The following is a 13,734-nucleotide window of genomic DNA, read 5'->3' on the forward strand; positions in this document are numbered from 1 at the left end:
CTTTCCTCTCTTCCTACACGTACACATGCCTTACATCCTCGATAAAAACTTTTCACTGCTTCTAACAACTTGCCTCCCACACCATATATTCTTAATACCTTCCACAGAGCATCTCTATCAACTCTATCATATGCCTTCTCCAGATCCATAAATGCTACATACAAATCCATTTGCTTTTCTAAGTATTTCTCACATACATTCTTCAAAGCAAACACCTGATCCACACATCCTCTACCACTTCTGAAACCGCACTGCTCTTCCCCAATCTGATGCTCTGTACATGCCTTCACCCTCTCAATCAATACCCTCCCATATAATTTACCAGGAATACTCAACAAACTTATACCTCTGTAATTTGAGCACTCACTCTTATCCCCTTTGCCTTTGTACAATGGCACTATGCACGCATTCCGCCAATCCTCAGGCACCTCACCATGAGTCATACATACATTAAATAACCTTACCAACCAGTCAACAATACAGTCACCCCCTTTTTTAATAAATTCCACTGCAATACCATCCAAACCTGCTGCCTTGCCGGCTTTCATCTTCCGCAAAGCTTTTACTACCTCTTCTCTATTTACCAAATCATTTTCCCTAACCCTCTCACTTTGCACACCACCTCGACCAAAACACCCTTTTATCTGCCACTCTGTCATCAGACACATTCAACAAACCTTCAAAATACTCATCCATCTCCTTCTCACATCACCACTACTTGTTATCACCTCCCCATTTACGCCCTTCACTGAAGTTCCCATTTGCTCCCTTGTCTTACGCACCCTATTTACCTCCTTCCAGAACATCTTTTTATTCTCCTAAAATTTACTGATAGTCTCTCACCCCAACTCTCATTTGCCCTTTTTTTCACCTCTTGCACCTTTCTCTTGACCTCCTGTCTCTTTCTTTATACTTCTCCCACTCAATTGCATTTTTTCCCTGCAAAAATCGTCCAAATGCCCTCTCTCTCTCTTTCACTAATACTCTTACTTCTTCATCCCACCACTCACTACCCTTTCTAAACAGCCACCTCCCACTCTTCTCATGCCACAAGCATCTTTTGCGCAATCCATCACTGATTCCCTAAATACATCCATTCCTCCCCCACTCCCCTTACTTCCATTGTTCTCACCTTTTTCCATTCTGTACACAGTCTCTCCTGGTACTTTCCCCACACAGGTCTCCTTCCCAAGCTCACTTACTCTCACCACCTTCTTCACCCCAACATTCACTCCTCTTTCTGAACTTCAATTTTACCCATATGTTATATATATATATATATATATATATATATATATATTATATATATATATATATATATATATATAATATTGACTGAGAGGGTAAAGACATGTACAGAGCATGTTTCTCCATTCTATCAAATTGTTTCCAATTTTCCACTCCTTTTATTCATAACAAGTGTCTAAGATTGTTTTGAGTTTATCTTTCATACGTATCAAGCATATTCCAAGTGCAGTTATGAGGAGAGACATAATTGAACGATAAAGCTATCAGGCATCGTGTCGTCACCACGAGTGGTTGCATGTCATTCACTAAAAGTAGATTTATTGTTTTATATGAAGTGAAATGAAAGAAAACAAGCCAACAAGCATTGTATCAACACTTAACTAACTATGAATTTAGTCATGGATTAAGTGTGTTCAGTAATACTTTAATAAACGCTTATGTAATGAGAGCGAGGGATTCAAATTTCGCGCGCCAAGGTGTAGATGGCGCTGGTGGGGGAACAGAGAGGCCGGCCATTTTTAAACCGTTTTCCGTGGACGAGGACTAGGAGAAAAACACAAATAAACAGGTATGTGATCGTCAGAGGGGATGGGGACGTTGCATGTATGGAAGTGAAACGCTGAAGGTAGTTTGAAGAATGTGTGGGCTGTAATAGAAATTGGAGTATACCGAAAATTGCAGGAATCTTGGGCGTTGAGCAACGGCTGGTGGCGCGTCTTTAATTTCGTGGTTGTTGGATTGTTTGGCTGGAGCCGGAAACCTGAATGCATATTCACGGTGTGGAGAGTTTAATGTTAGACCTGGTTTAGGTATTCTACAGCAATTTGACATTCACCTGTGAGGTGCTGTTCTACGCTATAAGTGTAGCACTGTAGATGGTGAGGCTAGTGCCAACTTCAACTCAGGAGTGCGAGTATGAGTACTAACTGGTTGACGTATTATGGTCGCTTGTGTTTGTACAAGGAGGTTCAGTGGCCTTTAAAGTGTTATGTGTCTGGGAATTGTGTAACGGAGAGGAACTAAAGGAAAGGGTTAACTAATTTAAGCATTAAGTTTGTTATTACTATTCGTGATAGTGAAAAGGACAAGGAGAGTGCGACGTCACTGAGTACATGTAAAACCTGGTATTCCCAAAGTTAAATTATGGAGAGAATGGAGCGAATGTTATGCATTTGTATGGATTGAACACCAAACTCATGAAACTTTCCTCCACCCTACTTGCGATTGTTACAAGCAAAGGCTCGGGGTATATATGATGACATGGCTGCCGAAGAAGGAACAGCGAAGACATTTCAAGCAAGTTCTGGTTGGTTCGCAAATTTTAGGAAACTACAATTACCACAAAATCAAGAAGACTGGAAGTCCCTCCACCCCAAACTTGCACCTCTCATTCTGGACAGACAATCGCTATCCTACAATTTGGTGAGTAACCATGTAACTTCTTTTTTTTTTTATTCCATTAGAGTTTTTTGATTTGTTGAATTATTGTCTTATAATAAGTTCAGTGAAACTGAAGTTAGGGTGACCGAAAATTTACCCTGGGAACGCATCAGTGTTGTAATACTATAGTCTCCAGGAAAAATCATGTCAGTTTTTAGGAACTCGGCATTTGTCAGAAATCAGTGACTTGCTCCAATCCTAAAATATATGGATTGGATGAAGAATCAGTATATACGAGTTCGCCCTTATGTAAGGACCCATATCTACCAAAAATTCGTTATGTTAGAATGTTTTGGAAAATAGGCCCATGAATTCCAGAGTATAGTATATATCAGCGTTTTGAAATTGATAAAATTTTTGTTACATTAAGTTCTGTATTCTTGTTGCGTCTTGAGTTTTAACGGTTAGTATTTCAGTGACCAGTGTTCTTGGGTCTCTGAAAAAAAAAGTAAATTTAAGAATATAAGGTTTTTTTTTTTCCAAAAATCTTGGTCGACGGTTATTTTAGATAGCCGGTAGCCGGTTGAAGAATAAAAGCTTAGTGATATTGATTAATTGTATCCATCAAAAACTGACTGCACCAAACTAGTAGTTGTGCATGTGGACGCCAAGATAGTAGTAACTAAGAGCATTTAGGAAAAAGTTCTTTTTGCTTTGCACCTTCCGACAAGTTAAAAATAATGAGGCATTTGTAAACAAATTTGGTGGATGTTTGTATCTTGGTCAGATTGAGGTAATACGTTATCAGATAATTGTGGTGAAGTTATTAGCAAATTTTTCTCAAATACACTCGGTTTAACTTTGAGCCAGAATTAGGAAGCCTTGTGTACAGTAGGTGGGAGACAACCTACATATTATCCCCGCCCTTAACTTCAGCTCTTAGGCACACGAGCTTCCCACCACCCGTCACCACAGTGAATTCAAGGACCCAACCGCAGTCACCACCAGTTTCTAAAAATTTTAAGCTGCAGCTAGGCATCACAATACATTGCAGGTGACATCAGATTATGATCATCCTGAATATTCAAATCGAGTAATTCTGGCCTGCTTACATTAGTAGAATGCTTCGTAGTATATAGGTAAATGCGCGACAGAATTGATCCCATCCCTTAGAAATATGGCATACGAAGAGAGACAAAACGATTGTATCTTCTTTATTATAAAAAAACGTATACTTCGCGGCGACTTAATCCAACTGTCCAAAATTCTGAACAAGTTTGATAAAGTAGACCACGAACATCTTTTCGAAATGCAAGAAAATATGGTTACTGGGACAAATGGAGTAAAACCCAAAGCTTAAAGATGTAGTACGGACGTGGGAAAAAAGCTTCTTTTCCTATAGGTGTGTTGAGCACTGGAATAAGTTGTCAGACGTAGTGAATTCCAAAATTAGAAATACCTTCAAAAGTCGTTTGAGAAAAGCGCCAGAAATAAACGTATAAATGACAGCGTTAACGGGGACAGTAGAAGGCTATTGTGCAGCAGCGGGGAGTTGGTGATAGCTTAAAAAATTAGCGGAATTACATTTTTTGTCGATTTTTTCCAGACAACCCAGTCGTGGCTCAATCAGGCCTCCTGTTGGTTGTCGTTCTCATTTAAACTCATGTAAACCCTCCAGCGCTTCACATCCATGGGGAATCTATGCGTATCAGCGATATGACACGCACATATGCGTTGCTTAAAACTTTGACCATGTGAATGACGCACACCCTCCATAATTCTCTTGGGGATTACAAGTTGTTATATATTTTGTTATACTACGGTTGATGTATTCTTTTAATTACATATGTAATACTATGGGTTTTTTCATCTTAATTTTTTTCGTAAGCGTTTTAAGTCATCGGTCATTTAAAGGTTACTCCACGGTGTGAGGCTACAATGATAGGTATTGAATTAACTGAGGTGATACGCTGATGAGGCAGCATGGGTGGTAAGCTGCACCACTGACATACACCCCCCTGCGGATAGTGAGAGATGAATTAAGTTTTAATTTCAGCAATGTTACATGTTTATTGTAACCTGGACACCGTAGTTATATACATGTTTTCTGCAAGATGATTTTGCGGGGATGTAAAGTGTGTTTGACGGAAGAGACGGGGGAGGACAGGTACGGGTTAACCTCGCGAAGTGAGTGGCCCATTTATTTCATTTCCCAGAGGCCTCAGGTGGCCCTCCTCTCCACCTTATCGGCAATTCAGCCTTATCGTCGGACTGAGTTTGCGATGTAACGGAATTAGTCGTTAATTTCCGACTTCGAATTCGGGATGCTGGGGTCATGGTCACATATCTTAGCGAGTAAACTTGTGAAATCAAAATCTGTGCCGAGCTTTTAGTTTATTCACATACACTGTCCTTGCACAGTGTTTTACTTCTCTGTAGCATATGAAGCATACTAACTTCATTTGCGCATGTTTTACGTTTTTGCTTCAATTTCCCCTGATTTGTGAAGATCTTATCTTCTACCAAAGGAATCTAGACTTGTGACTCCTTTAATCTCTGACAGACATGAGTCCAGCACACTCCCTCCAGTTGAACCACTACATTATGGCTGCCAACAGAAGTGTTACTGTACTTAGAGATGAGGCTGTGGAATCTCTCTTGTAACACAATCTACTCTGGACCCACAGGAGTCAAGTAAGTCAATCTCTGCAGTTCTGTGTTTGACTTTTTAGAACTTACCTTATGTATACTTTATGATAGGTCTGAGAGCTTAACCCCCAGTGGTTTTCTAAGCTGAAGCACATACCTGGAGGCTGTGACCCACAGGCTTTAGTAAGTTGTGAAACTAGGTTATTTACACTTTTTCAAATTTACCATTTTCAGTAACTTGAAAGCTATGTTCTAAAATACCAACAATTATTATTATTATCATTATATATTTTTGTTATGTATTATTTAATTTCACTTTGTCGCTGTCTCCCGTGTTAGTGAGGTAGCGCAGGGAAACATATGAAAGAATGGCCCCAATCCACCCACATACACATGTATATACTTACACGTCCACACACGCAAATATACATACATATACATCTCAATGTATACATATATATACACACATAGACATATACATATATACACATGTACATAATTCATACAGTCTGCCTTTATTCATTCCCATCGCCACCCCACCACACATAAAATAACAACCCCCTCCCCCCGCATGTGCGCGAGGTAGCACTAGGAAAAGACAACAAAGGCCACATTTGTTCACACTCGGTCTCTAGCTATCATGTATAATACACTGAAATCACAGCTCCCTTTCCACATCCAGACCGCACAGAACTTTCCATGTTTTACCCCAGACGCTTCACATGCCCTGGTTCAATCCATTGACAGCACTTCGACCCTGGTATACCACATCGTTCCAATTCACTCTATTCCTTGCACGCCTTTCACCCTCCTGCATGTTCAGGCCCCGATCACTCAAAATCTTTTTCACTCCATCTTTCCACCTCCAATTTGGTCTCCCACTTCTCGTTCCCTCCACCTGTGACACATATATCCTCTTTGTCAATCTTTCCTCACTCATTCTCTCCATGTGCCCAAACCATTTCAAAACACCCTCTTCTGCTCTCTCAACCACACTCTTTTTACCACCACAAAACACATCTCTCTTACCCTTTCATTACTTACTCAGTCAAACCACCTCACACCACATATTGTCCTCAAACATCTCATTTCCAGCACATCGACCCTCCTCTGCACATCTCTATCTATAGCCCACGCCTCGCAACCATATAACATTGTTGGAACCACTATTCCTTCAAACATACCCATTTTTGCTTTCCAAGATAACATTCTCGACTTCCACACATTCTTCAATGCTCCCAGAACTTTCGCCTCCTCCCCCACCCTATGATTCACTTCCGCTTCCATGGTTCCATCTGCTGCCAAATCCACTCCCAGATATCTAAAACACTTCACTTCCTCCAGTTTTTCTCCATTCAAACTTACCTCCCAGTTGACTTGCCCCTTAGCCCTACTGTACCTAATAACTTTGCTCTTATTCACACTTACTCTCAGCTTTCTTCTCTCACACACTTTACCAAACAGCCACCAGCTTCTGCAGTTTCTCACCCAAATCAGCCACCAGTGCTGTATTATCAGCGAACAGCAATTGACTCACTTCCCAAGCTCTCTCATCCACAGCAAACTGCATACTTGCCTCTTTCCAAAACTCTTGCATTCACCTCCCTAACAACCCCATCCATAAACAAATTAAACAACCGTGGAGACATCTCGCATCCCTGCCACAAACCAACATTCATTGAGAACCAATCACTTTCCTCTCTTCCTACACGTACACATGCCTTACGTCCTCGATAAAAACTTTTCACTGCTTCTAACAACTTGCCTCCCACACCATATATTCTTAATACCTTCCACAGAGCATCTCTATCACCTCAATCATATGCATTCTCCAGATCCATATATGCTACATACAAATCCATTTGCTTTTCTATGTATTTCTCACATACATTCTTCAAGGCAAACACCTGATCCACATATCCTCTACCACTTCTGAAACTCCACTGCTCTTCCCCAATCTGATGCTCTGTACATGCCTTGACCCTCTCAATCAATACCCTCCCATATAATTTCCCAGGAATACTCAACAAACTAATATCTGTAATTTTGAGCACTCACTTTTATCCCCTTTGCCTTTGTACAATGGCACGATGCATGCATTCCGCCATACATACATTGAATATCCTTACCAACCAGTCAACAACACAGTCACCCCCTTTTTTAATAAATTCCACTGCAATACCATCCAAACCTGCTGCCTTGCCGGCTTTCATCTTCCGCAAAGCTTTTACTACCTCTTCTCTGTTTACCAAATCATTTTCCCTAACCCTCTCACTTTGCACACCACCTCGACCCAAACACCCTATATCTGCCACTCTGTCATCAGACACATTCAACAAACCTTCAAAATACTCATTCCATCTCCTTCTCACATCACCACTACTTGTTATCACCTCCCCATTTACGCCCTTTACTGAAGTTCCCATTTGCTCCCTTGTCTTACGCACCCTATTTACCTCCTTCCAGAACATCTTTTTATTCTCCCTAAAATTTACTGATAGTCTCTCACCCTAACTCTCATTTGCCCTTTTTTTCACCTCTTGCACCTTTCTCTTGACCTCCTGTCTCTTTCTTTTATACTTCTCCCACTCAATTGCATTTTTTCCCTGCAAAAATCGTCCAAATGCCTCTCTCTTCTCTTTCACTAATACTCTTACTTCTTCATCCCACCACTCACTACCCTTTCTAAACAGCCCACCTCCCACTCTTCTCATGCCACAAGCATCTTTTGCGCAATCCATCACTGATTCCCTAAATACATCCCATTCCTCCCCCACTCCCCTTACTTCCATTGTTCTCACCTTTTTCCATTCTGTACACAGTCTCTCCTGATACTTCTTCACACAGGTCTCCTTCCCAAGCTCACTTACTCTCACCACCTTCTTCACCCCAACATTCACTCTTCTTTTCTGAAAACCCATACTAATCTTCACCTTAGCCTCCATATATATATATATATATATATATATATAATATATATATATATATATATATATATATATATATATATATATATATATACGAATAAAGTGTATATGAACGCGCACCTTCATAGAACATACAAAGCTCCATCAGCCAGGATCGAACCTGGGACCCCTTGTGCAAGAGGCAGGCATGCTAACCGCTAGGCTAAGGGACTGTATAATAGGAAACAACTACACTTCGAAATACTAAGTACTCGAATACCCTTCGTCTCACTATGGTGAGCAACGGGGTCTATATATATATATATATATATTTATATTATTATTTTATTATACTTTGTCGCTGTCTCCCACGTTTGCGAGGTAGCGCAAGGAAACAGACGAAAGAAATGGCCCAACCCCCCCCCCCCCCCATACACATGTATATACATACGTCCACACACGCAAATATACATACCTACACAGCTTTCCATGGTTTACCCCAGACGCTTCACATGCCCTGCTTCAATCCACTGACAGCACGTCAACCCCGGTATACCACATCGCTCCAATTCACTCTATTCCTTGCCCTCCTTTCACCCTCCTGCATGTTCAGGCCCCGATCACACAAAATCTTTTTCACTCCATCTTTCCACCTCCAATTTGGTCTCCCTCTTCTCCTTGTTCCCTCCACCTCCGACACATATATCCTCTTGGTCAATCTTTCCTCACTCATCCTCTCCATGTGCCCAAACCACTTCAAAACACCCTCTTCTGCTCTCTCAACCACGCTCTTTTTATTTCCACACATCTCTCTTACCCTTACGTTACTCACTCGATCAAACCACCTCACACCACACATTGTCCTCAAACATCTCATTTCCAGCACATCCATCCTCCTGCGCACAACTCTATCCATAGCCCACGCCTCGCAACCATACAACATTGTTGGAACCACTATTCCTTCAAACATACCCATTTTTGCTTTCCGAGATAATGTTCTCGACTTCCACACATTCTTCAAGGCCCCCAGGATTTTCGCCCCCTCCCCCACCCTATGATCCACTTCCGCTTCCATGGTTCCATCCGCTGCCAGATCCACTCCCAGATATCTAAAACACTCCACTTCCTCCAGTTTTTCTCCATTCAAACTCACCTCCCAATTGACTTGACCCTCAACCCTACTGTACCTAATAACCTTGCTCTTATTCACATTTACTCTTAACTTTCTTCTTCCACACACTTTTCCAAACTCAGTCACCAGCTTCTGCAGTTTCTCACATGAATCAGCCACCAGCGCTGTATCATCAGCGAACAACAACTGACTCACTTCCCAAGCTCTCTCATCCCCAACAGACTTCATACTTGCCCCTCTTTCCAAAACTCTTGCATTTACCTCCCTAACAACCCCATCCATAAACAAATTAAACAACTATGGAGACATCACACACCCCTGCCGCAAACCTACATTCACTGAGAACCAATCACTTTCCTCTCTTCCTACACGTACACATGCCTTACATCCTCGATAAAAACTTTTCACTGCTTCTAACAACTTTCCTCCCACACCATATATTCTTAATACCTTCCACAGAGCATCTCTATCAACTCTGTCATATGCCTTCTCCAGATCCATAAATGCTACATACAAATCCATTTGCTTTTCTAAGTATTTCTCACATACATTCTTCAAAGCAAACACCTGATCCACACATCCTCTACCACTTCTGAAACCACACTGCTCTTCCCCAATCTGATGCTCTGTACATGCCTTCACTCTCTCAATCAATACCCTCCCATATAATTTACCAGGAATACTCAACAAACTTATACCTCTGTAATTTGAGCACTCACTCTTATCCCCTTTGCCTTTGTACAATGGCACTATGCACGCATTCCGCCAATCCTCAGGCACCTCACCATGAGTCATACATACATTAAATAACCTTACCAACCAGTCAACAATACAGTCACCCCCTTTTTTAATAAATTCCACTGCAATACCATCCAAACCTGCTGCCTTGCCGGCTTTCATCTTCCGCAAAGCTTTCACTACCTCTTCTCTGTTTACCAAATCATTTTCCCTAACCCTTTCACTTTGCACACCACCTCGACCAAAACACCCTATATCTGCCACTCTATCATCAAACACATTCAACAAACCTTCAAAATACTCACTCCATCTCCTTCTCACATCACCACTACTTGTTATCACCTCCCCACTTGCGCCCTTCACCGAATTTCCCATTTGCTCCCTTGTCTTACGCACTTTATTTACCTCCTTCCAGAACATCTTTTTATTCTCCCTAAAATTTAATGATACTCTCTCACCCCAACTCTCATTTGCCCTTTTTTTCACCTCTTGCACCTTTCTCTTGACCTCCTGTCTCTTTCTTTTGTACATCTCCCACTCAATTGCATTTTTTCCCTGCAAAAATCGTCCAAATATATATATATATATATATATATATATATATATATATATATATATATATATATATATATATATATATATATATATATATGTATATATTTTTTTTTGCCGGTTTCCCGCGTTTGTGAGGTAGCGCAAGGAAACAGACGAAAGAAGTGGCCCAACCCACCCCCATACACATGTATATACATACGTCCACACACGCAAATATACATACCTACACAGCTTTCCATGGTTCACCCCAGACGCCCCACATGCCCTGATTCAATCCACTGACAGCACGTCAACCGCGGTATACCACATTGATCCAATTCACTCTATTCCTTGCCCTCCTTTCACCCTCCTGCATGTTCAGGCCCCGATCGCACAAAATCTTTTTCACTCCATCTTTCCACCTCCAATTTGGTCTCCCACTTCTCGTTCCCTCCACCTCCGACACATATATCCTCTTGGTCAATCTTTCCTCACTCATTCTCTCCATGTGCCCAAACCATTTCAAAACACCCTCTTCTGCTCTCTCAACCACGCTCTTTTTTTCCACACTTTTTTTTTTTTTTTTTAATTTTCCAAAAGAAGGAACAGAGAAGAGGGCCAGGTGAGGATATTCCCTCAAAGGCCCAGTCCTCTGTTCTTAACACTACCTCGCTATCGCGGGAAATAGCGAATAGTATGAAAAAAAAAAATATATATGTATGTATATATATATATATATACATCCTCGATAAAAACTTTTCACTGCTTCTAACAACTTTCCTCCCACACCATATATTCTTAAATATATATTTTTTTTTTTTATACTTTGTCGCTGTCTCCCGCGTTTGCGAGGTAGCGCAAGGAAACAGACGAAAGAAATGGCCCAACCCCCCCCATACACATGTATATACATACGTCCACACACGCAAATATACATACCTACACAGCTTTCCATGGTTTACCCCAGACGCTTCACATGCCTTGATTCAATCCACTGACAGCACGTCAACCCCGGTATACCACATCGCTCCAATTCACTCTATTCCTTGCCCTCCTTTCACCCTCCTGCATGTTCAGGCCCCGATCACACAAAATCTTTTTCACTCCATCTTTCCACCTCCAATTTGGTCTCCCTCTTCTCCTTGCTCCCTCCAACTCCGACACATATATCCTCTTGGTCAATCTTTCCTCACTCATCCTCTCCATGTGCCCAAACCACTTCAAAACACCCTCTTCTGCTCTCTCAACCACGCTCTTTTTATTTCCACACATCTCTCTTATCCTTACGTTACTCACTTGATCAAACCACCTCACACCACACATTGTCCTCAAACATCTCATTTCCAGCACATCCATCCTCCTGCGCACAACTCCATCCATAGCCCACGCCTCGCAACCATACAACATTGTTGGAACCACTATTCCTTCAAACATACCCATTTTTGCTTTCCGAGATAATGTTCTCGACTTCCACACATTCTTCAAGGCCCCCAGAATTTTCGCCCCCTCCCCCACCCTATGATCCACTTCCGCTTCCATGGTTCCATCCGCTGCCAGATCCACTCCCAGATATCTAAAACACTTCACTTCCTCCAGTTTTTCTCCATTCAAACTCACCTCCCAATTGACTTGACCCTCAACCCTACTGTACCTAATAACCTTGCTCTTATTCACATTTACTCTTAACTTTCTTGTTCCACACACTTTACCAAACTCAGTCACCAGCTTCTGCAGTTTCTCACACGAATCAGCCACCAGCGCTGTATCATCAGCGAACAACAACTGACTCACTTCCCAAGCTCTCTCATCCCCAACAGACTTCATACTTGCCCCTCTTTCCAAAACTCTTGCATTTACCTCCCTAACAACCCCATCCATAAATAAATTAAACAACTATGGAGACATCACACACCCCTGCCGCAAACCTACATTCACTGAGAACCAATCACTTTCCTCTCTTCCTACACGTACACATGCCTTACATCCTCGATAAAAACTTTTCACTGCTTCTAACAACTTTCCTCCCACACCATATATTCTTAATACCTTAATATATATTATCCCTGGGGATGGGGAGAAAGAATACTTCCCACGTATTACCTGCGTGTTGTAGAAGGCGACTAAAAGGGGAGGGAGCGGGGGGCTGGAAATCCTCCCCTCTTGTTTTTTTTTAATTTTCTCAAAGAAGGAACAGAGAAGGGGCCAAGTGAGGATATTCCCTCAGAGGCCCAGTCCTCTGTTCTTAACGCTACCACGCTATCGCAGGAAATAGCGAATAGTATGAAAAAAAAAAAATTAAATGGTACTTTCTCACCCCAACTCTCATATGCCCTCTTTTTCACCTCTTGCACTTTTCTCTTGACCTCCTGCCTCTTTCTTTTATACATCTCCAAGTCATTCGCACTACTTCCCTGCAGAAATCGTCCAAATACCTCTCTCTTCTCTTTCACTAACAATCTTACTTCTTCATCCCACCAATCACTACCCTTTCTATTCTGCCCACCTCTCTCATGCCACAAGCAACTTCTTTTTTCATACATATTCGCCATTTCCTGCGCTAGTGAGGTAGCTTTAAGAACACACCCTAAGAGGGAATATCCTCTCTTGGCCCCCTTCTCTGTTCCTTCTTTAGGAAAATTAAGAAAACGGGAGGGGAGGATTTCCCTTCTCCAACTACCTCCCCTTTTATGTCACACAGGGAATACATGGGAAGTATTCTTTCTCCCCTGTCCCCAGGATTGCCATTTCCTGCATCAGCGAGGTAGCGCTAGGAAACACAAAGAAAGACCCATCTTCTCATATACATATATGTACATGTCAACATATACGCAGACATGCATATATATATACACACGTACATATTCATACTTGCTTGCCTTCATCCATTCCTGTTGCTACCCTGCCCTACAGTAAACAGCATTGCCACCCCATGTCAGCAAGGTAGTGCCAGGAAAACAGACAAAAAAAAAAAAAAAAAAAAAAAAAAAAACCACATTCGTTCATGCTCAGTCTCTAACTGCCATGTGTAATGCAGTGAAACCACAGCTCCCTATCCATATCCAGGCCCCACAGACTTTTCCATGGTTTACCCTCGATGTTTCACATGCCCTGGGTCAGTCCATTGACAGCACATCAACCCCGGTATAC

The 13,734-nt window shown here is 41.7% G+C and overlaps 1 long non-coding RNA gene across 2 annotated transcripts in view; it reads left to right on the plus strand.

Annotated features, from left to right (window-relative positions):
• The first annotated feature begins 1,382 nt into the window (after nt 1–1,382).
• LOC139758483 (uncharacterized) overlaps nt 1,383–13,734 on the plus strand; it is a 74,513-nt gene continuing 62,161 nt past the window's right edge. Inside the window, exons 1-3 of one of the 2 annotated variants that reach the window (XR_011714838.1) lie at nt 1,383–1,816; nt 2,488–2,670; nt 5,192–5,322. This is a non-coding gene — a long non-coding RNA (uncharacterized lncRNA). Of the gene's footprint in view, nt 2,671–5,191; nt 5,323–13,734 lie in introns of both variants that reach the window. The other variant, XR_011714837.1, reaches the window with a different exon arrangement.

The sequence above is a fragment of the Panulirus ornatus genome, chromosome 30, assembly GCF_036320965.1.
Source record: "Panulirus ornatus isolate Po-2019 chromosome 30, ASM3632096v1, whole genome shotgun sequence".
Lineage (NCBI taxonomy): Eukaryota > Metazoa > Arthropoda > Malacostraca > Decapoda > Palinuridae > Panulirus > Panulirus ornatus.